Source organism: Lutra lutra, chromosome 16 (assembly GCF_902655055.1).
Source record: "Lutra lutra chromosome 16, mLutLut1.2, whole genome shotgun sequence".
Classification (NCBI taxonomy): Eukaryota; Metazoa; Chordata; class Mammalia; order Carnivora; family Mustelidae; genus Lutra; species Lutra lutra.
The window spans coordinates 20,434,071-20,446,738 of record NC_062293.1 but is presented as its reverse complement, the minus strand read 5'-3'; the positions used below and the strand labels follow the sequence as shown (position 1 = coordinate 20,446,738).

The window sequence follows — 12,668 nt, the reverse complement described above, 5'->3', positions numbered from 1 at the left end:
AGGTTCTAAGCCTGGCTTGGCTGGCCCCCTCAGCTTCCCCGCTAGTCTCCAGCTTAGCACAATGGGTGCTTTCAGTCTGGTGTCTGGCCCAAAGTGGGGTAGCTGGGAAGGGGCTCAAAAGAAATGTTCCCTTTTCTGGCCTTCCCCTGGGATGACTTCCGGCTCCAACTCAACATGAGTTTCCAAAGGCGATGCCTCAGCTGGCCCCAGTGTCCCACAGTCCTCCACCCCCCACCCACTCCAGCTCCATTTCCCAACCTTCTTGACTTCAGACCAGAAAAACTGGTCCTGAAATCAGATGGGTACACCTGCCCCCACCTCCCAAACAGAGTGCAACCCAGGGCAGATCGGACAGGGAAAGGAGACTCAGGGGCAGCTGCTGACCACCCTTAGCAGTTCAGACACATCAAACTCCAAGACGAAGGAGCCCCTCAGCTAAGCCTCCCCAGCAGACAGCAGTCTGATACACACTACCAGAACAATGTCTCAACCCCCACCCCCCAATCTGGCACCTTCCAAAGCAGGCAAAGGATAAGGCTGAGAAAAGGGATGTTCTAGGCTGAAAAATCTCCAACTTCTTGAGCCCCAGATCAAATCTCAGACCCAAGAGTTCATTTCTACTGGGTATTGGAGGGTGGGGTAAGGAGACACAACATGAGGATGATACAGGATAGAACAGAGTTGCCAGCTTACCAAAACAACAGATATGCCACCAGAGCACTTTGGCTTAGATGGGGCAGACCCTTTCAAGGCCAAGACAGGATTTACGACAGAGTAACACTGGGGAAAGTATCTGGCCCCTGCATAGTCACCAGTGCAGGGTAAGGCTCACAAACCCAGGGAGTAGCCAGGGTGGAGAAAACTTGCAAAGGAAATATTCAGAGGGGTCCCAGAAGTCTCTCCAGGACAGTGACTCTTAACCCATTTGAGGTCTCAGACTCCCGAGCATCTGAAGCCCAGAAAAATGTGCCCCTACCTGACCCTGGATATCATTTTAAGGTGCTTATGACTGTGACCACAGACCACCTGTTAAGAGCATCTACTCTAGTGACACTGGGACTTAAGTGTTAAAAAAAAGTGTAGACCAATCTGGGTCTGGGGATCCACCCCACCGAAGTCTTAGGCTGCCTCCCCAAGAACTGAATATGCTGTTGAACTGATGATAGGGGTTTTAAGGACAGAGCTAAGATCCCAGGGGTCTGCTTTGGGGTCCCAGGAACGGTCATCTAATAACAAGTAGAAGTGTAAATCATTTGGGGGTCATCATGTCAAGGAACTTGATCACAAATACACACTCTCTCTTTCTCTCTCACTCTATCTCCCAGAGGGAAGGACTTTATGAGCTGAATGGGGTCTTTTCTAGAGACAGGTAAGTGACCCAGGACTGGGTTCCTCCACAGCAGCCACTGAGAGCTGAAGCAACCCACAGCAAGGCTGAATGAAAGGAGCCTGTGCCCCAGGAACGCACGGCTGGGACACAGTCAGTGCAGAGGAAGCACTGAGGATGCTACTTAGGGTCTCTCTCTGGACAAAGAGCACTCATTTCTAGATTAGCTTCCATAGTATTGGTGTGGGTTTTGTTTTTGAGAGGACAAGCAATTCCTGGGATGAAGGGGAGAGGCAGAACTCTGTGAGGGTCCCCTACGCATAGTGTCAGAACGGAGGCAGATACAACCGCTGCCCCATGTCCAAGGGCCCGTCCCATCACACTGGCCCACGCTGTTGAACAGAAATTCTGTTGCTCAGAAATGAAAATCACCAGCCCTGGGCAGCTGGGGCCTAGTAGCTTTCCCTCACCCAGTACTTCAGATATTCAAGGACCTGCGCTGGCTGAAAGAGCAAAGTTGAAGAGTGGAAGGAGTGGGCTGCCTGGCCAAACTGCCATGCACTGCTCCTCCCCGCTCTCCAAAGTCCTCCTGCCATGCAGACCCCAGGGGACCACCCAATGGCAGAAGTCCTGGGTATTGCACAGTATCTGCCAAGGTTGGAGAGGGCAGCCGGCGCTGGGTCTGGCCCTCTGCCAGGCCCTACAGGAGGGCGGCGGCAGCATCCTCGGGCTCCTTCAGGATCCAGCCTCGGCCGGGCTCCGCGTCAGCGCCTGAGGTGGGGAGGGAGACTGGCACCCCGGCCATCTGTCGCTTAGACGCTGGGCGCGACGGCACCTCCAGAGCGAGGAGAGTCCTTCCCGCGCCGCTGCCCCACAGGCAAGTCCTGGCGACGAGGCCAGGCCTCGGGCAACCTGGAGCAGCCCGGCCCCGCGTGGCCCGCCAAGGCTGTGCGCCCCGCTCGCTCCTCCACTTTCTCGGCGCGAGACTCAGTCGACTCTCCACAAAAAATAGAGGAAGGGCCTGTGCCCGGGTAGGAGTGGGGCGAGTGGCCACCACTCTTTCTACTTCCCGTCCTCCGCATCCGGTGGGGAGACCCGGATGGGGACAACAGGGAGCCCGCGAAAGCCCGAAGAGGCTCGAGGTCCGGCCCCGGTCGGGGTAAGGGGCGCCTGGATGGTGCAAATGCAGTTTGGCGGAGGGAAGAGAAGCCAGGACGACGGCACACCCTGTGCAAACTCCCAGAAACTGGAATGCGGGAGAGTGGGGGTGGGGTAGTCGACACGCGGCCACCGGCCGGGGTTCCGAGCGAAGGCTAACCTAAAGCGAAGACCCCCCAAAACTTCTAAGCAGGTGCAGCGACGACACGTGAGCACCAAGCCGGCGTCCCGGAAGGCGGTTCCGGGTTGGGGGAGGGAGGCGGGAAGCTCCTGGGGCAGGTGGGGTCCCTCCCGCGAAAGCAGCTGCCCGCTACTAACCTCTCTGCAAAAGTCCGTGCGCGGCGCTCCCTCCGCAGGCCCCGCCTCAGCGTCCAAAGCCCGGAGCGCTCCAGCCTCAAGCAGCCGCCGGGGATCCGGCTTTTGTCCTGGCCCCTACGGACTTCTCCCCGCCCCCATCGGCTCACGGCGCGAGAGGTCCCGCGATTGGTCACACGCGTTCCCTAGCCTGAGCGCCAGAGCTCCTTCCAATTCGCTGCCCGGTATAGCTCCGCCCCCCAGGGGCGGGACTCAAGGGCTGCTGGGACTTGTAGTCCATCTGGAGCGTCCGTCCAGACGGCTGGCGGGCACCGCCTCTTCGGAGTCCACAGGACTGGGGCGGGGACGGGGGCGGGGCCTCGGTGTGGGGAGATGGGCCGGGCTACGCTGCGAGGAGAAAGTACGGGGCTGGGGGCGGTGGCCTGATCACTTAGGGGCTGGGCGGACCGCCGCTCCGAAGGTAGCGATGGGGGGGTGGGTTTGGCGGAACTGGCTGTAGCACAGTTTTGGGGACCTGGGGACTCGGCCTTCTCTCCCTTTGGGAGAAACTAATGTCTGTATCCCAGCTACCTAAAATCGACCACAATGAACCCAGTTGTTTAGCCCGGCTTTTCACGTAGCTGTGGCAGACTGCTTTTGCATTTGCTCAGGATCCCTCTCCATTGAGCCGGTGGGGCAAGACTGAGAGATCAGATCAGACCTCCCAATGTGGGATAGGGCCGGAATGGAGTGGAGTGAGTGGGGCTGGTGGGTGCTTGTCACACCGTTTTGCGTCCCGCTCACTTCTCCTCGCAAAGCTGAGAACTGAACGGGAGATACTAGCAGATACTAGCACAGGGCCCTCAGGGCCGGGGCCATCCCTGCGGGTCTCCTTCCCCTTATCCCCCCATCCCAAGCTTCCACACTGGAATGAATGAACTGTTACCTCCCCTTTCCCCACTGCCCGTGAGACAGGCTATTTTCCAAACCAAAAACTGGAACACCCGGTCTGACAGGTGCCAGCGAACTAGAGGAGCAGAATATTTGAAATCAGGCAGTCCTGGAAACCAGGACATATATTTACTGCTCCGACATTCTGGAGCTTTCACCCCAGTCCTGTAGGTCTCCTGAACACTTATTTGACCCTAACAGCTACCTAGCTCCAGGATGGAGAACCAATGGAGCCGTGGCCAGATCAGGTGAAAGGGTCAGCCCAGTGTATGCAGAGAATCGCCATGCCTGTGCCCCTGCCAAGCATCCGGGTCATACTGACGCTGCAATAACATTGCCACATTCTTGTGGACAAAAACTTAAGGAAGCCCTCCTTCCCCCAATCCAGTTGTAGTCAGGAGGTGGGCAGGCAGCTAAATTTGCTACCCATACCTGAACCAAATGATCCCTGATGATGTCACTTTCTGGTCCCTTTCCTCCCAATCATCCTTTTGAAAGAACAACTCTTCACCTCCTCTCTGCTGGTAATCCTTGAGAGTCTTCTATTACTATATGGATTGAACTCCAACCCTATCAAAGATCTACCCCAAAAGCACAAATCTTGAACGGTCACCTCTCAGTAGATAAAGAAAACATTTCCTATGAAGAAGTACTCCAGGGGGCGCCTGGGTGGCTCAGTGGGTTGAAGCCTCTGCCTTTGGCTCAGGTCATGATCCCGGGATCCTGGGATCGAGCCCCGTGTCGGGCTCTCTGCTCGGCCGGGAGCCTGCTTCCTCCTCTCTCTCTCTGCCTACCTCTCTGCCTACTTGTGATCTCTGTCTGTCAAATAAATAATAATAATAATAATTGTAGAAGTACTAAAAAAAAAAAGTTCTCCATTTGTGGCACTGGGGAGATAGCAACTCCAGATGTTTGGAGGCTAGCAAGAAGGTTGTAGTCAGGGAGGAATCACTTGTGTAGAAATGATCCTTCTGGTCAGAAAGATACATTCAGGGGCGCCTGGGTGGCTCAGTGGTTAAAGCCTCTGCCTTTGGCTCAGGTCATGATCTCAGGGTCCTGGGATCGAGTCCCACATCGGGCTCTCTGCTCAGCGGGGAGCCTGCCTCCTCCTCCTGTCTCTCTCTGCCTGCCTCTCTGCCTACTTGTGATCTGTCTGTCAAATTAAAAAAAAAAAAAAAAAGATACATTCATCCAGAAAACCTCATCCAGGTAGACCATAAACTGTAACAAAATGTTCATCAATTTGCCAATATCGATAATAATTTTCAATGCCCATGGTTTTGCCCCAGCAATTCCAGTTCTAACAATTTGTCCATCTTCTATACATGTGCATATGTACCTGAAGATCAAGACCTCTTTGTTTTCTTCACTGCTGTGTCTCCAACACTTTGAATAGGGCCTGGTATGTAGTAAACACTCAATAAATATTTGCTGAGAGATTGTGTCCCCCATATAGGAGGTGCCAGGCCTAGATGTGAGTAGTTCTGGATGGGGGCAACAAGAAAGGAGCTTCCCAGGAAGTGAGAGAGGAGAGGTGTGGACCAGAGTTTCCACGAGCCAGCCAAGAACTGGGATTTTTCAGTTCTCTGAGTGGTTCCATCCTAGGTCTTTCCCCAACAGCTCTCAATCCCGCCAGGAAAAACTGTCTCATTACCCCACCATGCTCCCGCAGAAACTTTTCTGCTCCAAAATGATCAATCTGGGCCCCATTTTCTTACCTTCCTGACTTAAAGGCTCTAAACTCTCCTGTGTTTGCTATTTGAATCACCTCCCTCCTCTTCTATATTGGGCTGGAAGACAAGTCCATGTCACCAGATACAGGAGAATATAGACACAACCTCTGTGCCCAGGCCACAGGCATTCCACCACAGTAGCACTGGACTACCCACTGCCTCCCTCCTAGATTTAATCCACTTTAGTTACTATTCATTGAACACCTATTATGTGAAAGGTATGGGTGCCAATGCAGACTCCACATGGCAACCCCTTGAGCCAAGATTCATCATGGTTTGCAGGTGAGCAACTGACCCTTTGGCAGGTGTCTCGCCCTGTCCATTACCGCCTAGTAGGTGAGGAGGAGGGAAAGAAAATCAGATCTAGTGATTCTCCCCCGACTTGGCTGGAAGCGCCTCAAAACCCAGGACAGTGCCCTGTTCCTTTTGACATCCTGGGGGTAGGCGCATGTTAAGCACTCACCGTATATATGCCTGAATAAATGCTGGAATGAACATGTAAACGAAGGAAAGAAATTATAGGAGGATGGAAGAGGAAGGAAGAGATGCAGCCAGGATAAGCATCTACCTGTGTGTGCAGTTCTAAACCCACATGTCTCCCAGCAACAACCAGACATGGGGGTTTACACCAGAGGCCCATCACGACCTGCTCTGTAAAGAATCGGGCAGCTTCTCAGTCTTACAATTTTCACTTTTTGCCCAGCACCGACCAATCTCCAATTGGAACCAAAGGCCACGACCGCGGGGTGTCCTGGGGAAACTCCCCAGGGAGGTGTGGCCAGAGCCAGCTTCTGGGCACAGGAAACATTCTCCAGCCAGCTCAAGCAGCTCCTATCTGACCTCTTCCCAGAGTCTGCTCCCAGCTCTGCCCTCACTCTGTCTTAAAAATTGCCACTGGGGGGGCGCCTGGGTGGCTCAGTGGGTTAAGCCTCTGCCTTCAGCTCAGGTCATGATCTCAGGGTGCTGGGATTGAATCCCACATCGGGCTCTCTGCTCAGCGGGGAACCTGCTTCCCCCCCACCCCTCTCTGCCTGCCTCTCTGCCTCCTTGTGATTTCTGTCTGTCAAATAAATAAATAAAATCTTTAAAAAAAAAAATTGCCACTGGGTGGGGGCGGGGGGGTGTGCCTGGGTGTCTCAGTGGGTTAAGCCTCTGCCTTCGGCTTAGGTCATGCTCTCAGAGTCCTGGGATCGAGTTCCTCACTCAGGCTCTCTGCTCAGCAGGGAGCCTGCTTCCCACTCTCCGTCTCTGCCTGACTGTCTACTTGTGATCTCTGTCTGTAAAATAAATAAATAAAATCTTTTTTAAAAAATTGCCATTGGGGCACGTAGGTGGCTCAGTCGGTTAAGCACCGGCCTTTAGCTCGGGTCATGATCTTGGGGTCCTGGGATCAAGCCTCACGTTGGGCTAGGGGTTCAGCAGGGTGTCTGTTTCTCCCTCTGCCCCCTGCTCCTGCTCTCTCTCTTGCATTCTCTCTTTCTCAAATAAAATAAATAAACATTTTTTAAAAATTGCCACTGCTTCATCCTCACCAGGTGTGTTCCTGGGAAATTCCCTCCTCTCTTCCTCTTTCAAAATGTCTCCCCTTAGGAAGACAGTATGCCATTTCCTGTCCAGACTGAACCTGCAGCTCCTCCCAAAAACACATCACTTACCCTTCACTTTGACTTGACACTGTTAACTTCATCTCTGAACAAATGTATTACTTTTGCTCTTGTGTCTCTTTGCCATGTTCTGTGTTTGGAAATTCTTGGAAGGGCAGGTGGAAGCAGAAGTTGTGGTACGGATGAGAATTGCCAGCCTCTGTGAGGGCCAGAGTCCCTACCTTGACCCCAGTCTTTAGAGTCTAGGACTGTGCCTCAACCGTGGGGGCTTAAAGGCCTCCTCCCATGCATGAGTTGCACTTGCCTCTCTCCCTGGAACTTAAGCGCTGCCTCAAGGATGTGGTGCTGCTTATTTAGGCCTCCTTGATCACAGAATCACAGAACATCAGACTCAAAAGAGACCTCAGAAATCCTTTTGTCCAATCCTTATTTTACAAAGGTAATACCGGTGACACAGAGGCCCAAAGGGGAGACCAGGCTGCAGATGGGCAGACCTAGGGAGGGTAGATGAATGCATCACTTTGGAAACGATCTGGCATTATCTCATAAAACTGAAGAGACACAGGGGCGCCTGGGTGGTTCAGTGGGTTAAAGCCTCTGCCTTCGGTTCAGGTCATGATCCCAGGGTCCTGGGATTGAGTCCCACATCGGTGGGCTCTCTGCTCAGCAGGGAGCCTGCTTCCTCCTCTCTCTGCCTGCTTCTCTGCCTATTTGTGATCTCTGTCTGTCAAATAAATAAATAAAATCTTAAAAAAAAAAAACTGAAGAGACACATACACGAAGAACTTGCAGCCCCACTCCTAGGTATACTCAGGAGAGTCTCATACACATGTGTGCCTGGAAATGCCTGGGAGATTGTCCAAAAACCGGGCAGAGCCCAGACTTCTTTCAAAGGTTGAATGGTTGGATAGGTTGTGATATCATTCACACAAGGAAAAAACTTGACAGCAGGGGGAAATGAATGAATTGCAGCCACACACAACAACTTGAATGAATCCAAAAACATAATGTTGAGCAAAAGAAAATAGAACATAGAAGGTAGAGATGCAGTATGATTCAATTTACATTGAGTTAAAGCAAACAAACAAACCTAAATTCTATTATTTTTAATTTTTTTTAAAGATTATATTTATTTATTTGACAGAGAGATGATGAGAGAGGGAGCACAAGCAGGGGGAGTGGGAGAGGGAGAAGTAGACTCTCCACTGAGCAGGGAGCCCAACATGAAGCTCGATCCCAGGACCCTGGGATCAGGACCTGAGCTGAAGGCAGATGCTTAATGACTGAGCCACTGTGGTGCCCCCTAACTTCTAACTATTTGGAATGGATACATAGGTGGGAAAACTGCCAAGAAAAGCAAGGAAATGGTTATTACAAAAAAACTGGATTCTAGTTCTTTCATTCAATCCATCTTGACTGAACACCTACAGTGTGTTCTGTTGTAGGCACGGGAGCAACAATGAATTGGACAAGCAAAGATGTTCAGCCTTGCTTAGCTCACATTTTATCCAGGAAACAGCATTAAACAAGGACAAAGAGGTTGCAGTTGTTTTTTGTTTGTTTGTTTGTTTGTTTATAAGATTTTATTTATTTATTTGACAGACAGAGATCACAAGTAAGCAGAGAGGCAGGCAGAGAGAAAGAGAGGAGGAAGCAGGCTCCCTGCCAAGCAGAGAGCCCGATGCAGAACTCAATCCCAGGACCCTGAGATCATGACCTGAGCCGAAGGCAGAGGCTTAACCCATAGAGCCACCCAGGCGCCTGAGGTTGCAGTTTAAATAGGGTGGTTGGGGGAAGCCTCATTTCAGAGGAGAAATTTGAATACAGGAAGGAGGGGAGAGGGTCAGTTAAGTAGCCAGGTGGGAGCAGTCCAAACCCAATTTCAAGCCATTTGGGGCTGCGAGAACACCCAGAGTGAAGGCCCTAGGAGGAGCATGTCTGCTATTTTCCTGTTCAAGGAAGAGTTAAGAGGCCAGGTGGCCAGAGCACAGGGAGTGATGGGGAGAGTAGCTTTTATTCTGTGTGAAACTGTAGGGTTTTGAACTGTAGGGTTTTGAACATAAAAATGACAGGATCTGACTTGTATTTTAAAAGGAATATTTTTGAAAATAGGGCAATTTTATTTTTTTTGACATCCTTTTTTTTTTAAAGATATTTATTTATTTATTTGACACAGAGAGAGATCACAAGTTGGTAGAGAGGCAGGCAGAGAGAGAGGGAGAAGCAGGTTCCCCGCCGAGCAGAGAGACTGATGTGGGTCTCAATCCCAGCACCCCGAGACCACGACCTGAGCCGAAGATAGAGGCTCAACCCACTGAGACACCCAGGTACCCTTTTTTTCTTTCTTTCTTTTTCTTTTTTTTTTTTTTTAAGTAAGCTCTACACCCAACACGGGGCTTAGACTCATGACCCCAAGATCAAGAATCACATACTCTACCCACTCAGCTAGCCAGGTGCCTCTTTAAAGGAATACTCTAACTGCTGTGCTGAGAAGGAAGGAGGCAAGGGTAGAACAAAGAGAATTAGAAAGATATTATAGTAATCCTGGAGGGAGCCAGTGAGGGCTCAGACCAGGGCAGTAACCAGGAAGGTGGTGGTTACATGGAGAGGGGGTAGTGCAGGGATGAGACTGTGATTGGGAAGGAGTCTCACAGGGAGCCCAGGTTGGTAATGTTTCTTGACTTACCTGTGAGATGATTGCATGGCTGTTCATTGTACAGTTATTTAATAAACTGTATATGTAAATTTCATATATGTTCTTGCACCTATGTTATATTTCACAGTAGAAGGAAATATAAAGAAAAAAAGGGAGATATAAAGAGGTAATGTAAGGAACCTAGCTAATAAATGGCTGGAACAGGTTGGGAACAAATTTCAGGCCTTTTTACCCTAACCGATCCAACCTAGGCCTGGGCCCCAGCCCGGTTTACCTATTTCCCAGTGATGCGGTTTTGGGAAAGCCCTGCTACTTCTCTCAGCCTCATTGTTTCATCTAAGAAACCAGGAAAATAGTGTGTGGCTTCATCCATCATCAGGATTCTGTCAAGATCGCAAAGAGCTCTGTAATCTGTCAAAAAAAACACACAGTATTATTGCTATGTAACTGTATTTATTTATTTATTTTTGAGAGAGAAATAGTATGAGAGAACGAACAGGTGGAGGGGCAGAGGGAGAGAGAATCTCAAGCAGACTCCCTGCTGAGGGCAGAGCCTACACAGGCTCGATGTCACAACTCCGAGATCTTGACCTGAGCTGAAATCAAGTCAGGAGCTTAACCGACTGAGCTACCTTGATGTCCCCTAACTGTGCTTTTTTTGGTAACAGCTTTACTGGTGCTTAATTGATGTACAATAAACTGTACACAATGTGTACAACTTGATGAGTTTTAACACTGGTATACATCGTGAAAACATTGCTACAGTCAAGGTGATGCATATATCCTTCACCCCCCACCCCCCAAATCCTCTCGTACTTCTTTGTATTCTATCCCTCCCTGCCCTACTTCTATATTCCTAGGAGGCACTGTTTTGTTTTTGGTTGATTAAGTATGTATTTATAGAATTGTATATTTTTAAATTTTTTTAAACGAATATTATTTTAAAGTTAAAAAAAAATTTACTTATTTGAGAGAAAGAGAGCAGAGCAAGAGAGAGAACACTAGTGAGGGGTAGGGGCAGAAGGAGAGGGAGAAGCAGGCTACCCATCAAGCAGGGAGCCTTATGCAGGGCTCAATGGATCATGACCTGAGCTGAAAGCGGACACTCATCCCACTGAACCACCCAGGTGCCCATCAGCTTGTCAATTATTTAAAAACATTTTTTTTTAATTGAGATTGAATTAAACCTATAGATTTCCTCTTCACAGGAGGATTTTCCAATTAACTGCTGGTCACTTCGGCAATGTGTTCAACTCACCCATGTGCCCATCTTAATAACATAGAACAGGATGAGTTTCACTCCAGTGCAAAGGGCTGCAGCTCCTTACACACCACTGGCCTTTGTTTACCTCCTTCCCTACTTAGGTCTCTTGGGCACCATTCCTACTCACCCTCGGCTCAAATGTGACCTCTTCTGTAAATCTGTCTCTAATCCAGCACAGCTCCTGACAGAGTTTTTCACTCATCTGTTCTCATCTCCTTCATAGGCACACAGAACTTCGAATAACTCAACATCACTTTGGGAAGTCATTATTGTCTATGCATCTTCCTCTCTGACTAGACCAGACTCTTCCAAGGAAGAAACCATATTATTATTTTTTTTATCTTGGCATTAAAGGCATTCTTTTCTTTTTTTTTTAAATTTTTTAAAATATTTTATTTATTTATTTGACAGAGAGATATCACAAGTAGACGGAGAGGCAGGCAGAGAGAGAGAGAGAGAGGGAAGCAGGGTCCCTGCTGAGCAAAGAGCCCGATGCAGGACTCCATCCCAGGATCCTGAAATCATGACCTGAGCCAAAGGCAGCGGCTGAACCCACTGAGCCACCCAGGCGCCCCGAAAGGCATTCTTTTCTTAATTACACTTTTATTTTGAAATAATTATACATTCATAGTCAGTTGTAAGAAATAATAAAAAGGGAGTGCCTGGGTGGCTCAGTCATTAAGCATTTTCCTTGGGCTCAAGTCGTGATCCTGGGGTCCTGGGATGGAGACCCTCATCTGGCTCCTTGCTCCGCGGGAAGCCTGCTTCTCCCTCTCCCACTCCCCCTGCTTGTGTCCTCTCCCTCTCTCTCTATAATAAATAAATAAAATCTTAAAAAAAAAATAATGAAAAGATCCCATGTACCCTTTCCCCAGTTTCTCTAAAAATGGTAACATCCTGAAAAACTCGAGTACAAGAACAACAGAAAACAGACGCTGATACGATCCACTGATCTTACTCAGATTTCTCCAGCCTTACATGTAATCATTGGTGTGTACGTGTGTAGAGTTAAGACCATCTCTTAACTATTTAAACGTTAACAATGATTTATTTAGCTCCTACTATGTGCCAGACGGTTGAATTCTGGAAACACAAGGTTATGACAGGGTTCCTGCCTTAATGGAGGTCACGATCTCATTGGCTTTGGAAATTGATGTTTTTTTAAAAGTAATGTCGCAAAGGCAGGGTGTTCGCAGGAACCTAGCAGAATCTAGTCTACCTTTTTGGCCTAAGAGAGTGAGGGAATAGAAAGAGACGTGAGGAGAGGCCTTGATCAGAGCCTACCACTAGCAGGTCCTCAGTAAATGTGTTAAATTAAGGTTGAACCCAACGTTGTCTTCATGATATCCTTTGCAAATCCTCACATCCTGGATGTGGCGGTACAAGGTGCACATATCCTTGCCACGTATGCCTTATCCCTATTTGGAATTCTGCCCTCAATCCTCTTCCAACCTTTACTGGCTATAAATTCTGGACACCATGCACGACTCTCTGCACAAAACCAACCGAGAGCGCAAGGGCAAACACCACCCAGAGCAGCCTCTAGGCAGTCAACCGCCACGCGCACATCACGCCCTCGCCCACGCCCTGCTGGGACGGCGCATGCGCACGCTGGCGGCGGATGTACCGCGGCCTCCCGCCGGGGGGGGGGGGGGGGGGTGGACCAAGGAAGCGAGGGGAG

General features: G+C 49.7%; 1 protein-coding gene across 3 annotated transcripts in view; it reads right to left on the bottom strand.

Annotated features, from left to right (window-relative positions):
• The window catches only part of ACLY (ATP citrate lyase), a 42,665-nt gene extending 39,710 nt beyond the window's left edge, over positions 1-2,955 (bottom strand). For all 3 annotated transcript variants that reach the window (XM_047708618.1, XM_047708619.1, XM_047708620.1), the window contains exon 1: positions 2,804-2,955. The gene's annotated coding sequence lies outside the window, so the exon portion shown is untranslated. The remainder of the gene's footprint in view (positions 1-2,803) is intronic.
• Between the last annotated feature and the right edge of the window lie 9,713 nt (positions 2,956-12,668).